General features: G+C 37.5%; 1 protein-coding gene across 13 annotated transcripts in view; it reads left to right on the forward strand.

Annotated features, from left to right (window-relative positions):
* Positions 1-17612, forward strand: part of LOC135214579 (prominin-1-like) — a 440766-nt gene that overhangs the window by 156813 nt on the left and 266341 nt on the right. For 2 of the 13 annotated variants that reach the window (XM_064248936.1, XM_064248941.1), the window contains one exon: positions 5340-5396. The exons of the other annotated variants lie outside the window; for them this stretch is intronic. The gene's annotated coding sequence lies outside the window, so the exon portion shown is untranslated. The remainder of the gene's footprint in view (positions 1-5339; positions 5397-17612) is intronic. 13 annotated transcript variants of the gene reach the window in all.

Below are 17612 nucleotides of genomic sequence, written 5' to 3' on the forward strand. Positions count from 1 at the left end.
ACTGATGGGGAAACAGTTGTTGCTAAAAAAGTTTACTAGAAATCTATTTCGTTGTGGAAAGAGACCCAACTGGAAGTGAGGACAAAGGCTCTATGAAGAGGGTGGAGAGGGCATTTAATTTAAAATTAAAATTACATGAGCTATAGAAATTTGTCCCTAAGCCTGTAAATACTCTTTCTGTAAATTCCTGTATGAAAGCTATTATTGTCTCTAAACAAGTAAATCTAAAAATGGCAATGAGTATGGATTCTTTCTCTATGGTGAACTTAATATTAGGATGTTGAGAGTTAATAAATTCTAAAAAAGCTTCGGCATTAAAATCAAACCTAAACAACGCAAACGTGTCATCCACGTACCTTCTGTAAAATAGGGGGTAAATTGTTGAGGGGGCAACTGTCAAAGATGGTCCTCCTCCAGGGAGTTCTAAAAATATTGGCGAAGTTCACCATAGAGAAAGAATCCCATAACTCATTGCCATTTTAGATTTACTTGTTTCTAGAGACAATAATAGCTTTCATACAGGAATTTACAGAAAGAGTACATTTTACAGGCTTAGGACAAATTTCTAATAGCTCATGTAATTTTTAATTTTAAATTAAATGCCCTCTCCACCCTCCTTCATAGAGCCTTTGTCCTCACTTCCATTTGGGTCTCTTTTCCACAACGAAATAGATTTTCTAGTAAAACTTTTTTAGCAACAACTGTTTCCCCTCAGTGCACTTTTATAGAACCCTCAAATAAAATTATTAAACATGAAAATAAACCCCCCACCTCCTATACATAGCGTTCCAAGTTAATCATCTATGCTAAGTTCCCTTTCCTCCATGACAGTTTCCTTCAAAAAGAAAGTATTACAATTAATTAACAAGGAATTACCAGCCTTGAACCTAAAATTAATTCCGAAAAATCCTCTAACAATCCGATCTCTTTTCAGAGCTAAAGACAGATTAAGCCCGCCTTTGTGTCCAACATAGTTTATCAATACACTTGTCCCAGATGTATCGGGTACTTATGTTGGATGCACAAGAGGCTTTGCTACAAGTCCGTTTCTGCGCCACAAAGGAGTCAGTTTCCGACAGGATGCAAATTATCCATCCTGAGCTATCCAGCTCCGGAACCACTCTATTACCTGTCGCTCCCGCTTGGCATCGATGATTTTTAAAATTATTGGATCAGCAATAAAGATGACGAGCTTTTAACACTGGAATCATTTGTTTTAATCAAAACTAATGTACCGACTTTAAATGCCCAGTCCTCGTCAGTTCAGCTGTTCATAGCCTAACCACTTGTTTTGTTTTTTTTACATAGTTTTGTGTGTGGGTGTTTTTTTTCTTTATTATTTTTTTTTTTTTTCCCCACTCTGTCCTTCCATCACCTTCTATTTTTTTACTCTGGTAGTTCTCTCCAACCTAGTGTTGTTGTACATAATTTTTACATTTTAAATGTTTTAGTGTTCAATTTAAATTTTAAATATTATACGGTGTTTTTATCAGTGCGAGTCTTGTATGTTTTTTTATATTTTTTTATCATTCCCACTTGAAAATGCATCGAAGTGATGTGAAACGTCGGCAATAAATTATGTACTACGCTGAGACATGCCTTTACCTCTCCACCTTGTGATATCTGTAGGGGCTTGAGCCTCCTTAGTAGTCTTCTATATATATATATATATATTATATATATATATAAATATATATATATATATATATATATATATATTTTAATATATTTTTTATATGGTATGTTAATCCTCGACCAGCCATTTCTCATGCAATATGCTTTTTTAAGAGAGAGAAAAAAAGTTATGGACACGTAAACATTATCCAGACATGTAGAATTGATTATAGTTATATTAAACTAGAATTTCTCCAAGCAGCCATGACTGTGGGAGTTCGGCCCTGATTAAAATGACTCTTAAAAAATCATGATAAATTCACGTAGAAATAAATTCGTACAAATAGAAAGCTGAGAATAAATTTAGGTCCGAAATTTTGCGTATGAATTTCTTATGATGATAAATTCTTAATTGAATCAAATTAGAAATAGATTGAGGAAGTAATATTCGAATAGAAAATTTGTCCGTGAATAGGGTCACATACAATGAATTTCAGCCAGAAATAAGTTCAAAGGGGAAGACAGGGGAGAGGGAGGAGGGTCGAGAACACAGTAAATGTTGGAGAGAGAGAGAGAGAGAGAGAGAGAGAGAGAGAGAGAGAGAGAGAGAGAGAGAGACTTTGAATAGAGCTTTATGGAGATTTTCGATGGGCCTGACCAAATATTTGCAGGCTCTCAGAATTTAATTACTGTTCCTGTATAATATTATGTATTGGAATTTATCAAGGGACAGGCTATGCAAAGAAACAAACGGCTTGGCTACGTTTTGTCCGCTATGTCATTCGATGAAGGTATACCAACGGTACCTTGAGAAATCCCCCATCTTCATACTCTTTCTTCCCTCCTTACCCATTTTCCTCATTTTCTCCTCATTCTTCCTTTTCCCGTCTTCCTCTACCTCCCTTCCACGACCCCCTCCTCCCCGTCCACCATGTCTTTAGGCTTTCGTCTTGGGTGAAGCTGCTGCGATTGAGTTATTTTATTTTATTATTATTTTTCCCCCCTTTTTTATGACTGAGGTTGAAGATATGACTCAGTTGAGGGTTGAGGGGTTTGGTGAGGGACTGGGAATAGGGGTTAGGGGTAGGGGTAGGGGAAGGGGCTGGAGTCCATGATTCCATGAGAGGAGACGACATGACCTAGAAAACGGAGGAAAAAATGGGAAGACTGGAAGAGGATTTTTGCGTTCAAGAGGAGAGAAAAGGTTTTCGACCTTGTCTTGCAAAAAAAAAAAATAAATAAATAAAAAAAATAAAAGGGAAAAAATATTTAGAAAATTATTTTAAAACGATTCTCCTGTTGGAGTTTTTAAATGGGTCTCGTTTAAAACATTTTCTTTGTGGAAGTTACCTGCTTTTTAAGACGTTTTTCTGGTTAAAGTGATCTGCCTCTTACAACGTTTCCTCGGATAAGTGATCCCTTTTTTACAACGGTTCTCTGGTTGAAATGAAATGCCCTAAAAACGTTTTCTGGCGGAAGTGATGCGTTTTTATAAAAGTTTCTATGGTTATGATGATCTGCTTTTTGGAACGTTTCTTTCGTTGAAATTATTTGTATTTAAGAAATCCTTGGTGTGTTAAATGACTATGTTTAAAAAAAATGATTTTCTTTCGATGATCTGATTTTAAATCGAAACCTTTATCTTGTTCCCTTCAAGCGTTGTTTTTAAAATGTTTCTCTCGGTAAATTGTGTTGTTAAACGTTTGTGTGGTGGAAGTGATCTCTTTCAAAGGTTTCTTTGCTGAAAGTGATCTCATTTTTAAAACGTTTCTGTGATTCACTTCATCTGCTTTCAATTGTGGGTATGTGATGTGCATTTTAAAAGTTTGTATGGTTGAAATTATTTGCATTGTAAGGCGTATCTGTGGCTAAAGTGAACTGCTTTTAAAAAACTTACCTCTGGGTATAAGGATCAGGTATTACAACATTTTATCTGGATACAGTGTATGCTTTAGAACTTTTCTCTCCTGTATGTGATTAGACTTTTAAAACTTCTTTCGCAAAAATTTATTCATCTCTTTATCTGTATGTCTGTGTATCTATCCGTATGTCCATTTTTACCAGTGATCAGGAGCACAGAAGGAAGTGCTCGAAATATATGGTTGCAACGTTAAAATATTGTTTTATGGGCCTTTTATCTTCAAATATACACGTGTGTATTGTATATATTCCGCATTTGCCAGAGAAAAGATATTGCATATCAGCAATATTTGTTTTACTTGCATCTTTAGTAATATTGAAATTCGGTAGTGTCCGTGTCGTCTTTGAAACGTTTGCAATAGGAAAAACAAACGTCAGTAACCGGAATCGCTTACGTTCCGGGAAGATGATGAGGTTGAAGTAAGGAGAAGAAAAGATGGGATATTGTCCCTGTATGGCCGAGATGTTTCTGTTGCCCCAAGGCCTATACAAGCCTTGTGTTGCCCCTTGAACACGGGCAAACATTCAGTCGTATGAGTCGGAGGGGACAACTGAACTGAACGGCAACAGCCGCTGCGTAACTCGATCCCGAGTGCCGTTACAGATAGCGCAGGACGTACTATAAGGGAAGAATGAAAAACATCTCGAAGAAAGACAGCGATACACATTACAGGCTACACAAGGCTTAGCCGTGACCCCAGGATTCTATACCCTGGCTAGTAGGACCCGTGTTCCTGTAGTAGGGGACGGTTGATATGTTGAAATTATTGTAAGGGAAGATTCTCCCTATGGTATGGGTCGTAGGGTTGTTGCCCCCTGATTGTAAAAAAGGGGAGGGGGGCGGCTGTTGTATTTTGGAAGAGTGGCAAGGGAGTGCTGTGGGCCTGGTAAGAAGTTCATGTAGGGGAAGCTCAGTGGTATGGTGGTCTCTGTAGCTGTAAAGGGGTCTATGCGTGTGGTTGTCTCTCTGGAGGGGGCTGGGTTTCTCCAAGGGGTTTGTCAGGTGTGGTGGGGGATGGTGGGGGGAGGGGGGTGCATGCGTTTGTGTTGTCTCGGCTTTTTGGGGGTGCAAGGGGCGGGGGAGGAAGGGGGGCGATCGGCCTCTCTTGTTATGAATGGAAACGATGCGCCAAAGAATATTCATGCGGAGGTCGGTCGGTTCCTCTTCATTTGGAGGGATTTTGTGGTCTGGGACATGAGAGCAAGAAAGGACGGAGGGAAGTTAAGCCTATGCGGTGCTTTTTCCGCCGTCTGATGTTACGGCCATTGGAAAATAGGCCTAAGGAGGCCTATGACTGCGACCATGCAGTGTTGGTTCCGGTTTCTCTTTGATTGTGCTGTATAGTAAATATTTAGTGCTGGCGTCTGAGCTGTTTTGTATGTTTCTCTGGGTTTTAGAATTATTTGTTGTTACATGTAAAGGTATATATATTATATATTATGTTTTTAGAAATACTTTAATATTCTCATATGTAAAATCAAATTTTAATCGTTGCGGAATTATTCTGTGTGCTATTTGTAAAATTATTTAAGTCTGTGATGTTTTCAGCCTGCAATATTCTACTTGCTTTACCTAAGATTTATTCAGTATTGTTTTTTTCTTCGGAAATGTTTTAACTGCGTAAACTGCACGAAGTTTTCTTTCAATCTTTCTCAGCACAGGTATTCTATGCTATTGCTCAGCGAGGTGAATTGCTTATTCCACGCGAATGCCTTTGCACGACGAAAGAAGACAATATCATTTTGTTTGAAATGACTGAGATGTAAATTTCAAAATTCCTGAGGTTTTCCATTTCTCTTTACAGGTTGGTACTTGTGGATGGTTCGGACCCGCGCAGAAAGAAACTGTTGCCTAACTAGTGGTAAGATATTCTTTTGCATGTTTGGGTAGCGAAGCAGAATCAGTTTGTGATATGTTTTGTGATCAGCATTAGGGTATAAGTGTCGATATTGAGGTGGCATAGATGCATCGTCATTATAAGCGAACATGCAGTGTCCATTGCTACCACAAAACAATTCTCCTTGTTAAAATTGTGCTTATTTACTTATATTTTTCATTATTTGTTTATTAATTTTGCTGTTTATTTTTTCGTTTCTAGTTATTAATCTCTTATTTTCTCTATTTCGTCTTGCTTTCTGTTACATCTAAACACCATATTCTTTGGAAGCCTGAATTTCGACTCGGTGGGCTTGTTCGCTACGGATACGGTTCGTCTTCTAAATATAATAATAATAATAATAATAATAATAATAATCATAATAATCATAATAATAAATTATTAATTATTACTATTATTATTATTATTATTATTATTATTATTTCAGTGATAACGCTAACCTAGAAGTAAGGTATTTCAGCATCGATGCCAAGATAATGCTGAACCAGATAAGGTGATGCTATAAAGATAACTAAACTTGATCTCTGTTGAGATGTCGCCGATCATTCATTCGTAAGATATTTCATTATAACCGAAGATGTTTATTTGGTAAAAGTAAGTTTAATGTATGTTGAGATTATGTCCTTACGATAATAAATGCTACATTACCGTTTGCTCTCTTGTCGGTGAACAACCTTTGAAGGGATGATATTTGTGTAAACAAGATAACAAAATGTCCGCAATCAAAGTTGAAAAGGTTTTCCTGAGTAAAAGTTAAGGCCATTTTGAGTTATTGGCTTGGTCGCGCTTATTTTTTTTTTTTTTTTTTTTTTTTTAAATAGGTAGTGGATATTTGATTCTGCTGCCGTCACGGCGAGAAATTACCTGATAAAAGAACGGAGGGGAAAGTTAAGAAACTTCGGAGGATATATTTTGTAATTCGACTCTCTCTCTCTCTCTCTCTCTCTCTCATCATTCTCTTCGTTCTATCTCATTCTCTTTTCGTTCATTCTCATTCTCTTTCACGTAATTTAAGTGGTTCAACAGAAATATTCTTATGTTCATTTATAATAGCTGAAGTCTCTCTCTCTCTCTCTCTCTCTCTCTCTCTCTCTCTCTCTCTCTCTCTCTCTCTCTCTCTCTTATCTGACATCTTAATTCCATTTTCCCCAATTCATGGACCTTCATAGCGACTTGTTGCTTTATCGTGATATCAAAGAGGGGTAAACCGATCTGTGTATAATCCGTTATTCTCAGGAAGAGAGAAATTCGTCGATTCTAATCTCTGGATGAGCACATGCCGTCTGAAGGGTATGTCTGTGAGATTGGGGCATTCATATTCTTGGTGGGTGAGAATGACAGCTGCCGTTTACTAACTTTGAAATTAAACTTGGCCTCATGTTTAAGGAAAGGGGAAAACTGATCGAAGTTCGGTCGTCTGTAGGGAATAGAGCGAAGATCTAAGTGACAAATTGGCCCCTATGAAATTGCTTAGGTATGTTTAGATATTCATAGTCTGGATACATAAGTCATTTTTCATCACGTCCCTTTTTTCGGCGAAGGGATGGGGCGGTTACCCCATCCCCAAATCCTCTCTCTCTCTCTCTCTCTCTCTCTCTCTCTCTCTCTCTCTCTCTCGTTGACCCAACCGTGAATTGAAGCAACGTCAGCCCGAGTCCCGAAAAAAAAAAAAGGATAAGGGCTGACAGTCTCGTGTCTCGAGATTTGCTGAGAATAGGAAGATTCCAATCTTTTGCTCATTCTTCTCCAATCTAGGATGGAGATGAATGTAGTGAAAGCTATATATCCAGTGCATATATGGGGCCTGTGCATGAGTGGTGCAGCATTCAGCTTCTCTTGTACCTCAAAAACTTTGCGGAGAAAACGGGAGGTTTTGGTGTTCTTGCACTAACCCCTCAAGTGTTAAAATACATGTGTACAGGAGAATCCAGATCAACGCATATCTCTCTTGATAAATAAATGAATAATTCATTGACGTTGCTGTATAAAACACCGAAGACAAATGTTAAGTTCGACTGCTAGGGTTGATGCATTTATGTCAACATAATTCCCTTTGGGTGTAAGTAATTCCCAGAGTAAAGTGAATTCGATGTCAATGGCCATCTGTGGATGAATTTTCTAGGAAACAAAAAGGTCTGGCAGGAATCAGTGGTAACACATTAAAAGAAAATAAAATATATTTTTATATAATTCGTGCTTAGACCGAAAGTTCTTGCCTATCTCGCTTTTTCATTTTTCCTTCGTGGCAAAAACCTTTATTTATACATAGCATCACGTTTTATATTCTTCGTGATGAAGTTATTCATATATATATATATATATATATATATATATATATATATATATATATATATATATATATATATATATATATATGAATAAGCGAATACACGGAAAATGATAGTCATTAATCCAGCGCTTTCGCTTTATTCAGACATCGTCAAGGAGCTACTAACAAGTACAATTGGAGAGGAAGGCCTCAGGTACAAACAAGATCAGGAATACCAGATGGTTAATTTATCAAAGGTAAAAAATTAAAAGGGATAATCCCAGATTATCGGATATCACACGGTCACAAAACTTAAACAGATTTCTGACCCTAACCGAAATTACAAGTATCTTTTACAGTCCAAAACATGTAAAAACTGAATATATTAATTTTGTTGCTTTATTTTATCTACAACTTTTTTTCATTATGAAAGCATCAAGTTTTAAATAAACCAAGACTTAATTTAGCAACATTTCTATTATTTGACTTGATAAAAATAAGATTCAATGATATTCCTTTTAACTGTGTCCATTACATGTGACTAATAGGATGGTCTAAATCTCTCATATGTACAAATAATGCATTCGACATTTGCCCAGTTTTTTTTTTTTCTCACAGAATATTGATGTTGCTTAAGACGCTGTGAAAGAGATTTGCCGTCTGTCCGTATAGACTTTGTCACACTTTTTGCAACGGAATTTCATATATGCAGGCCCTGGAAGATCTTTAAGAGAATTTTTTGATACTTGATCACGAAGTATAATAAAAACGTGATGCTATTTGGTATAAATAAAGGTTTTTTGCCACGAAGGAAAAATGAAAAGCGAGATAGCCACCAAGAACTTTCGGTCTAGCACGACTCTTTACTAAGACATAACTGATCATACGAGGAGGAAAAACTAGTAAAAGTAGGCTTAATATCCAACTGACATACAAGATTAGCAATAAGGTCGATTTCACTCTACGAAACGAGGAAACGCCTGAGAGGCAAGATTAGCGATTTTTTAGGCAGCCACACCTTGGAGGAGCATCACACGTGGTCAACAGATTGATATATATATATATATATATATATATATATATATATAATATATATATATATATATATAAATATGATATGTGTGTGTGTGTGTGTGTGTGTGTGTACACAGAGAGAGAGAGAGAGAGAGAGAGAGAGAGAGTGAGTCATGGATTGTTGCGGATGACATCAAAGTCCCTTTTCCAGAAATAGAAATATGTATATGTCGCTTCGGTATTCAGCTTTGTGTAATTTTTTCCTTCTGGAATGAAGTTTAATGTTCTGCCTTTGATGGGGCTCTCTCTTCATCTGTCCAATGATGGACTTACTTCATCTGCCCAGTGATTGGGTCTCTCTCTTCTCTCTCTCTCTCTCTCTCTCTCGGTCTCTCTCTCTCTCTCTCTCTCTCTCTCTCTCTCAAAACAGGCAATGAGCTTTACACTTAACCTTAAAAAAAATCGTTAATGTTATTTAAATACGAGTTTAATGTAAATACATGTAGTTATAAAAACGAACGAAATATTGCTGACCTTTTTGAATGATAGATTGTTTAGCGTGTATAAACTCTCTCTCTCTCTCTCTCCCTCTCTCTCTCTCTCTCTCTCTCTCTCTCTCTCTCTCTCTCTCAAAACAGACAAGCAATGAGCTTTACACTTAACCTTAAAAAAAATCGTTAATGTTATTTAAATACGAGTTTAATGTAAATACGATGTAGTTTATAGAACTAACGAAATATTGCTGACCTTTTTGAATGATGAGTATGGTTTTTAGCGTGTATAAACTCTCTCGTCTCTCTCTCTCTCTCTCTCTCTCTCTCTCTCTCAGTCTCTCTCTCTCGCTCTCTCTCTCTCTCTCTCTCAGAACAGGCAATGAGCTTTACACTTAACCTTAAAAAAATCGTTAATGTTATTTAAATACGAGTTTAATGTAAATACGATGTAGTTATAAAACTAACGAAATATTGCTGACCTTTTTGAATGATGAGTATTTTTAGCGTGTATAAACTGTATAATGTGTATTGGGCTACGCCAAGTGTCTTACTAGTTTTCATGTTTTAATGAAAAGCAACCGCTATTTGCGAGCTTACATACTTATGTCAATTTTTGTAGATACAGCTTTATTTTACGATTTAAAGTACGTTTAAACGAAGTTACATACTTATATTGATGTAATAGCAATACCGTTAATACCATTGGTTATAATTAACAAATGTGGAAACTTCATCAAACAGACGATGATTGTGCAGAAACAATTTCGAGTGCTTGCAAAGTACTGTTTGAATGAATTACAATGATGATACCTATATTATCTTGGTTTCCGGCGATTGTAAGTAATCGTTATCGTAGACATTTTCGCATTAAACAAAACAAAAAAAAAAAAAAAAAAAGAAGAAAAAAAAAGCCAATTTCGGTTCCCGTCCTGTTCGAGCAACGCGTAATGAAGGCGTTAAGCCCTTTCATCCCCTTCTAACTTTTGTCCATCGGGGTGATAATCTCGGTATGGATAATGTCAACACGCTCATATTATCGCCCTCATCATTCAAGTTAACTGGAACTGTTTTGCGAGGAAATTATCGTGTTTATGTTCTAGCTTGCCTAGGAAGCGACGTACCTACAATAGAAAAGTACATATACATGTACAACCATCGCTTGCATCTTGCATAGACACATCAAGAGAGCATGACAACTTCAGGACTTGCTGCTGCTACCACTACCCTTTTCTTTTATTTTTTTTTTGTTGGTTTTATTTTTATTTTTATTATGATTATTTTTTATTTTTATTAATACTCCCATCTTACTAATTCTACCACTAATAATAACTATAATTACCATTTAAAAGATATGACATTGAAATGTTGCAATCACATTTACCATTTTGAATATGCCATTGAACGTCATTATCTCGGTTTTCGTCACCCTCAACCTCCGGTTGCCAGGAAAGATGTTCGGATCCGGTTAGGAAACCATAACCGTCCATTTGTTGTTTTAGTGTTGACCGGATTGCTAGGAAACTGTCGGTATACGGTTAGTAAACCATTTGGTTATCACTTGTCTTGTAAATCGCTGGGCGGTACACTGCGGATCAGGATGATAATGGCCTTTTAAACTTTTTTTTTTTTTTTTTTTTAAACTCGCCTTTATCCAATATCAAGGAATACTGTCGGAATCTTGTTAGTAAGATGTTCGGATATTATTCCCCCTCGTAGTCCGGTTGAGAGGAAAAATTGTCATGATCCGGACAGAAATTGCGTGGCTTTATTTACTGTTCCATCCGATTTCTAGGAAGACTATCCGGATCCGATTAGCAAATCATTATTACGATTCTCTTCGTAATCCGGTTGTGAAGAAACCCATCCTGCTCCTGTAAGGAAACCGTCCGGTTCATTGTTTAGTCGTGTCATCCGATTTCGAGGAAAACTAGTCTGGATCCGGTTAGGAAACCGCTTGGTTATTTTTAGCTGTCTCAAAGAACGACCTGCAACAGAAAGACGACGGCGACGACCCCGTAAACGGAAAGCTCCCTTTGGAAAGACTGTCCGCCTCTCGATGCGTTCGTTGCCATGGCAACTGGCATCAGCTGCCAACTGTCACCTTGCCATCGGACGACAACTCCTGGGGGACAAGATTCTCTCTCTCTCTCTCTCTCTCTCTCTCTCTCTCTCTCTCTCTCTCTCTCTCTCTCTCTCTCTCTCTCTCCTTTCCAGCATCGCCCCTCTTTTTTTTCCCGAATGTCGTGGTATCTTCATGTGGGTTTCCTATCTTGATAGGTTATCACCACTGTAGTCTGTTTCTGCTATCTTCTTCCCTTAGGAGCCAGACTTACTTTTTCTTGTGGGTGTTGAGCCTCAGTATTTTTATGCCCCCTGATTACTGTCAGCAGCATGTACAAATTATTGTATAATAAAAGTCTGTTGGGCCCTTTTATATGTCCGGCTGCCTGTGTGACCGTTGAGGTTAAATGTTTTCCAAAGCAGTAGAGTTTAACGCCTTTGTAGATAAACTCTGGGGGTTTCAGGGGTCAAGGTCATACTTAGAGGTCAGAGTTCAATTAGGATTGTGTTTCACAAACACGTTTTTCATTTTTGTGGATCTAGGCCAGTTAAAGCAACTAGGTTGCTCGTCCGGTGACCTGAGGATTTAAAAATCTTTATTTTTTCAGTATTACCAGTAATATTGTTTTTCGCTTTTACCTCATGAATGGCGGCAAGCATTCCTACAGGAGATACAGATTGCTTGAAGGCGGAAGGGTGTGAGCTCTAAGCTTATAGAGATTGTGCAGTTTGAATGTGATAAGTTATTAATATCGTGCACATCATCGTTGATTCATTTTAAGCAATTTTTATTTTGGTTTCTCCTTCCTCGTTGGAACTAGTTGCTGAACACACCAGGCTTCTAAAACCTACTACAAGATTTGAGTCACTGATTCTCCTGATGAGACGCTAGCTCCGTGCCCATAATTGTGACGCGAGTGTTGAAGCCTGTTTTTGTTAAAGCAGTTTTTAGAATAACTATAGATAGCAGAAACCAAGTAAATCTCTGACATATGCTATGATAGCTTTGTAATAAGTACAACAAAAGGATTGGAACTATAGCAGGAACTAAGTAAATCTATGACATTTGCAATAATAGCTTTGAAATAACTACACAAAAGGACTGGCAATAGTGGGAAAACTATCAACATTGCTGGCCCCATTCCTCTTTGAAAGGCTGCGAGAAAAATGCCATTGAATCGAGGTCTTGTGTTTACTGAGTATATGGAGAGCGAGGAACAGCTAATGGAACGAAAAGTGAAGGAGTGTGCCCAAAGAATTTTAAGATCGCTGTGACGGGCCGGATGAAATGGAGTATTGATGCCTTAGCAAGCAGAATGTCTCAGAAGAGAGAGAGAGAGAGAGAGAGAGAGAGAGAGAGAGAGAGAGAGAGAGAGAGAGATAGATGAAATGGAGTATTAATGCTTTAGCGAGCAAAATGTCTGAGAGAGAGAGAGAGAGAGAGAGAGAGAGAGAGAGAGAGAGAGATGTAGTGGAGTATATATGCTACTCCATTTCGAGCAGGATTTCGAGAGAGAGAGAGAGAGAGAGAGAGAGAGAGAGAGAGAGAGAGAGAGAGAGAGAGAGAGAGAGGGGATGTTTGGATTGTAAGTTAGCAGCATGGTTTATTTTGATTCACCGATTTTGTTTTTGATGACGATGCCTCTTTTCCGTTTACAAAGAGGAATGACGAATGTTTGTGATAGTTGGTGTTATTTTGGACCGGGAACTAAATATTGAATGAGAATGGTAATTGGTCTCTTGTTTATTTTCGTCCTTTTTTGACCGGAACTGATTTTCCAACATAAATACTCGGACATATGTGCTAACAGTATTTATTGGAAGAGTTTATCTTTGCATTCTTTACATGAAGATTGATTGGAATTCATTCACTTGTACATTGGCAAGTATACTTTGCCGCAATGTTTCTGCATATGCATATATTTGTTTTCATAAATAGAATATTTCTTATACAGATAGTTTTTCATATACAAAATATATCATCATACACAAATATTTACAAAAAATTTTCATTTACAAAATATTTCTTATACAAATATATTTTCTTGTAAAAAACAATTCTTATACAAATAATTTTACATACAAAATATTTCTTCAATACAAATATTTTTTCACATACAAAATATTAATTAAACAAATATTTTTATTATACAAAACATTTCTTAAAGAAATATTTTTCACATTTCAAAATTTTTCGTATACAAAATATTGCTTCAAATACAAAAATTTTCTCATATACAAAATTTCTCGTATACAAAATATTGCTTCAAATACAAATATTTTCTCATATACAAAATATTTCAAATGCAAATGTTTTTCATATACAATATATATCTTTATATATCAATATTTTTCACATACAAAATATTTCTTCAAATACAAATTTTTTCATATACAAAATATTCCTTTATATAATTTTTCATATACAAAAAGTTTTTTTTCATATACAATTATTTTTGCGAGCGTATGCATTTTTTTATATCTGTATTTAGTTTTTTTTTTTTTGTAGCGTCACAGCAACGAAGACGTATGGTTTGTTTTGGTTTGGGAACTGGTAGCAAATCCTGTGTTTCAGCGAGGTGTCACGTAACTTGTCGCCGTAGCCTAAGAAAATCTTTGTGGACATCTGTTGAGGCGGCCTTGTTCGAGATGGGAACGCTTACTGATTGGCTTTCAGGCCTGCTTTTAGGCCTCCTTGTGACCCAAACCACTTGCGCATGGTACTTCTTACTCTTTTGGCTTTCAGGCCTCCTTGTGACCCAACCACTTGCGCATGGTATCTCTTACTGTTTTGGCTTTCAGGCCTCCTTGTGACCCAACCACTTGCGCATGGTATCTCTTACTGTTTTGCCTTTTAGGCCTCCTTGTGACCCAACCACTTGCATATGGGACCTCTTACTTTTTTTTTTTTACTTTCAGGCCTCCTTGTGACCCAACTGCTTGCAACAGTCTTGCTAAGTTTTGATGGAATTTATTAACACCCCCCAAAAAGGGCTAAACTTTCCCCCCCCCCCCCCCCCCCCCCCCCCCCCCCACATCGGGCTTGGTACTGGCATTAATGTGAATGTTCTTGGCAGAGTTACGGTTACTCTCTGTTGGTCTGATTACAGTGTGACGGGGCGAAAGGACGTTTGGGGGCTTAAAGGATGACTCTCGAGTGTGACATTTGGAGGTTTTAAGGAATGGTCGTTGGAAAATTCAAAGGATGAGAGTCTGAAGAAAGGGGGCTCCTCAGTAGGTCAAAGAATGGGTGAGGTATTAGAATGTTCTGGTAGACTTTCGGGGCTGAATCCTTCGTGATATACTGGAATGTTTTTCATACAACCCCAAGCGCCTCCCCTCCTCCTTTTTTTTTTTCTGGATTTTATAAGGCATCATGTTAAACATGCAGATTTTTATGTCAGTTCAAACGTTTTCTTGAAGCGATTTGTTACAAGTTTTCAGAGAAGTTTGCCAAAATACCAATAAATATCATATAATATGACTTAATGACTTCATAGTACACCGTTGTGTGTGTGTGTGTAGTTTAAACAACGGCCGAGGGATTGAGGCCAGAATAATTTGATAACCACCAATGGAAAGACATAAAATTATCTCATAACCATGAAAGTACAGAAGTGATTATAATGAAATAATCCCAGAATGAGGGAAATGAGATAGTTCGATAACTTGAGGAAATATCATTCATAAAATCGCGAAGAGAGAAATTAAAGATGTCAGACAACCCCGAGGACGTCCGAAATTAGAGTCAGGAGCCTGGGATGGTTTGGGCGGGGCCCTCGGGCTGGGCCGTTCCTTATCCCGGGATGAAGGAAGATCTCACTTCGAGGAACTTCGGTCGTTTTTCACGAGCCACTGGGAAGAGAATTCTCCCTACGACTTCGGCAGAATATTTTCCTCCTTCGCAAATGCATAATTTATTTTCGGAGGCGGAGGAGGAAAAGAGGTAAAAAGAAGAATTGTTAAAAGGTAGGAAGGAGTCAGGTTTGATGCTGCCGGCGGCGTCCGGCTGTGAAGAGGAGGGAGAGGGAGAGGGAAGGGAAGGGAGGGAGGCCCTGTCCAGAGGCCCTGTCCAGAGGCCCTGGATTCGGGTTCCTGACATTTAAGGCTTTAGGGGTCTTTCGTGCTTTTTATTTTTTTTTTTTTTCAGGAATATTATTTTTCGTACTTCCAGTCTGTTCCTGTGTTGTATGCAGAATAGTGTGAGTAGGTAATTTTCTTTCTTATGTGTTCTCTTTCGTCGTTTGGAAATACACGAGCTCATTTGTGTGTGGTATATATATACATATATATCTATATATATATTATAATATATATATATATATATATATATATATATTATCTATAGTATATATTATATATAAAATATATATAGATATATGCACGACGTAAGGATTGTAGCCGTTTCATGAAATATGATTCTTGCATAATTACCTCAATCGCAAATGATGTTCCAAGTCAGGAATTGTGATAGAGGAAAGAGATGCACACTGGAATTTAAGTCCCGGAATATAAATAGAAGGCAGTGACATTTGAATGTCACTTTAAATTTAAGAGAGAGAGAGAGAGAGAGAGAGAGAGAGAGAGAGAGAGAGAGAGATTGGGGTTCGTGGGGGTGGGGGGAGAAATATTGTGACCGCTGGATTTACCGAATCGGCCGAGAATAACTTTCGACTTTTGGGTTGAAGACAGGGAGATTTTTCTGCCCTTTGCATCAACAGGGATTTATTTGTTATGGATTTTTCTTTTTTCTTTATTTGCCTGGTCGTCATTATTTCTTTCTAGAGGTATTTTCCCGTTTTTTTCTCTCTCTCTATTGAAGGGAGAATTGCTGTGTTGTGCTTGCACATTATTGTAAAGTTTTCCTTGTTTACTGTATACAAAGGTGTATTCTTAATCATTTTATTTTAAGATTATCTTATAATAGTTTTGTGTGTGTTTTTTATAGTTCGTTTTGTATTTATTCCAAATTACTTACGGACTTTACCCCTGTTTTTCAAATTTTTGATGAAAGAATAGTGGCATATATCTCCTTCGTACACTAATTGCGGTCTATCTTCGTTGAGTGTAAAAATTCCATCATTGGGATGTTTTATCTTGTACGTATAATCCGCATCTGTATGGTTATAAACGAACTTTATTACGTATTACGGCTATATCTATGTTTAAAGACATTTCAGTTTGATATCTTTTTTGAGATCTTGAAAAGTTATCTTTTTGCTGTGTGATTAATTCTTATTTTGAGCTTTTGTGACATCCTTCTTCATTTCTTTGTGTGTGCCATTTGCAAATCGAGGACTTATCTTTATTATCCTTAATTCGCTTTTCATGTTATTGGGCATCAGTGGTAGTTTTTCCAACACACCATGGTAATTTTAGACTGGATTTAGTCTCTCTCTCTCTCTCTCTCTCTCTCTCTCTCTCTCTCTCTGTATTTCCTACACCAGTTGTTGAGAATGCTATCCCAGATATATCGTTGTCATTATCAAACTGAATTCAACCTTTCTGATTTTTACTCTCTCTCTCTCTCTCTCTCTCTCTCTCTCTCTCTCTCTCTCTCTCTCTCTCTCTCTCTCACACACAGTATAAGAAATGTCTCAGTAACTTTATGTGAGCCAAGGAGGGGGAAAAAAACTAGGATTAACGAGATCCATTATTTGCCTCTTAACCATTGCAAGATTTTTTTTTCTCCTAAATCTCCAAAATCTCCCCTATCTCTTTACTTTCTTCCCAAAGGGCACGGCCTTCGGGAACCTAGGCCTCATCAGTCTGTCCCCGCCTTGTCGCGTCCCCCTTCCGTAGCCTCCACATTCCTGTTTGCTGAAGTCTCCTAAGTATTATTTTCCTCTCCTCTCGTTCCCTTCGTAATTTTTTGTCTTTCCTTTTTTTTCACTTTTTTTTTTTTTGACATCTCCGTTTTTATTTTTAGTCGTCTAATGAGATTTAGGAATCACGTAGGGTCGGGTTTTAGGTATATCGAAGCTCCTCTCCTCTCTCTCTCTCTCTCTCTCTCTCTCTCTCTCTCCTCTCTCTCATGACGAGAGATGGTTTTCGATACTGAATTTTGTTCCATGTGGATCTCTGCCGGGGATGCTTACCTTGATTGTAGCCTGTTATGAATTCTCTTGTAGACAATGCCGGTTGGTGCCTGTTTTAATGTCGTTAATGCTCTTTCTAGTACATATAATTATGCTGATTCACTGTAGGCATTACTTAAGGTTCTTTGCAGCGTCCTTCTGGCCCCTAGCAGCAGTCCCTTTCATTCCTTTTACTATTCCTCCGTTCATATTCTCTTCCACCTTACTTTCCAACCTCCCTTAAAAATGTTTTCACAGTGCTACT

This window comes from Macrobrachium nipponense, chromosome 19 (genome assembly GCF_015104395.2).
Source record: "Macrobrachium nipponense isolate FS-2020 chromosome 19, ASM1510439v2, whole genome shotgun sequence".
Taxonomy (NCBI): Eukaryota; Metazoa; Arthropoda; class Malacostraca; order Decapoda; family Palaemonidae; genus Macrobrachium; species Macrobrachium nipponense.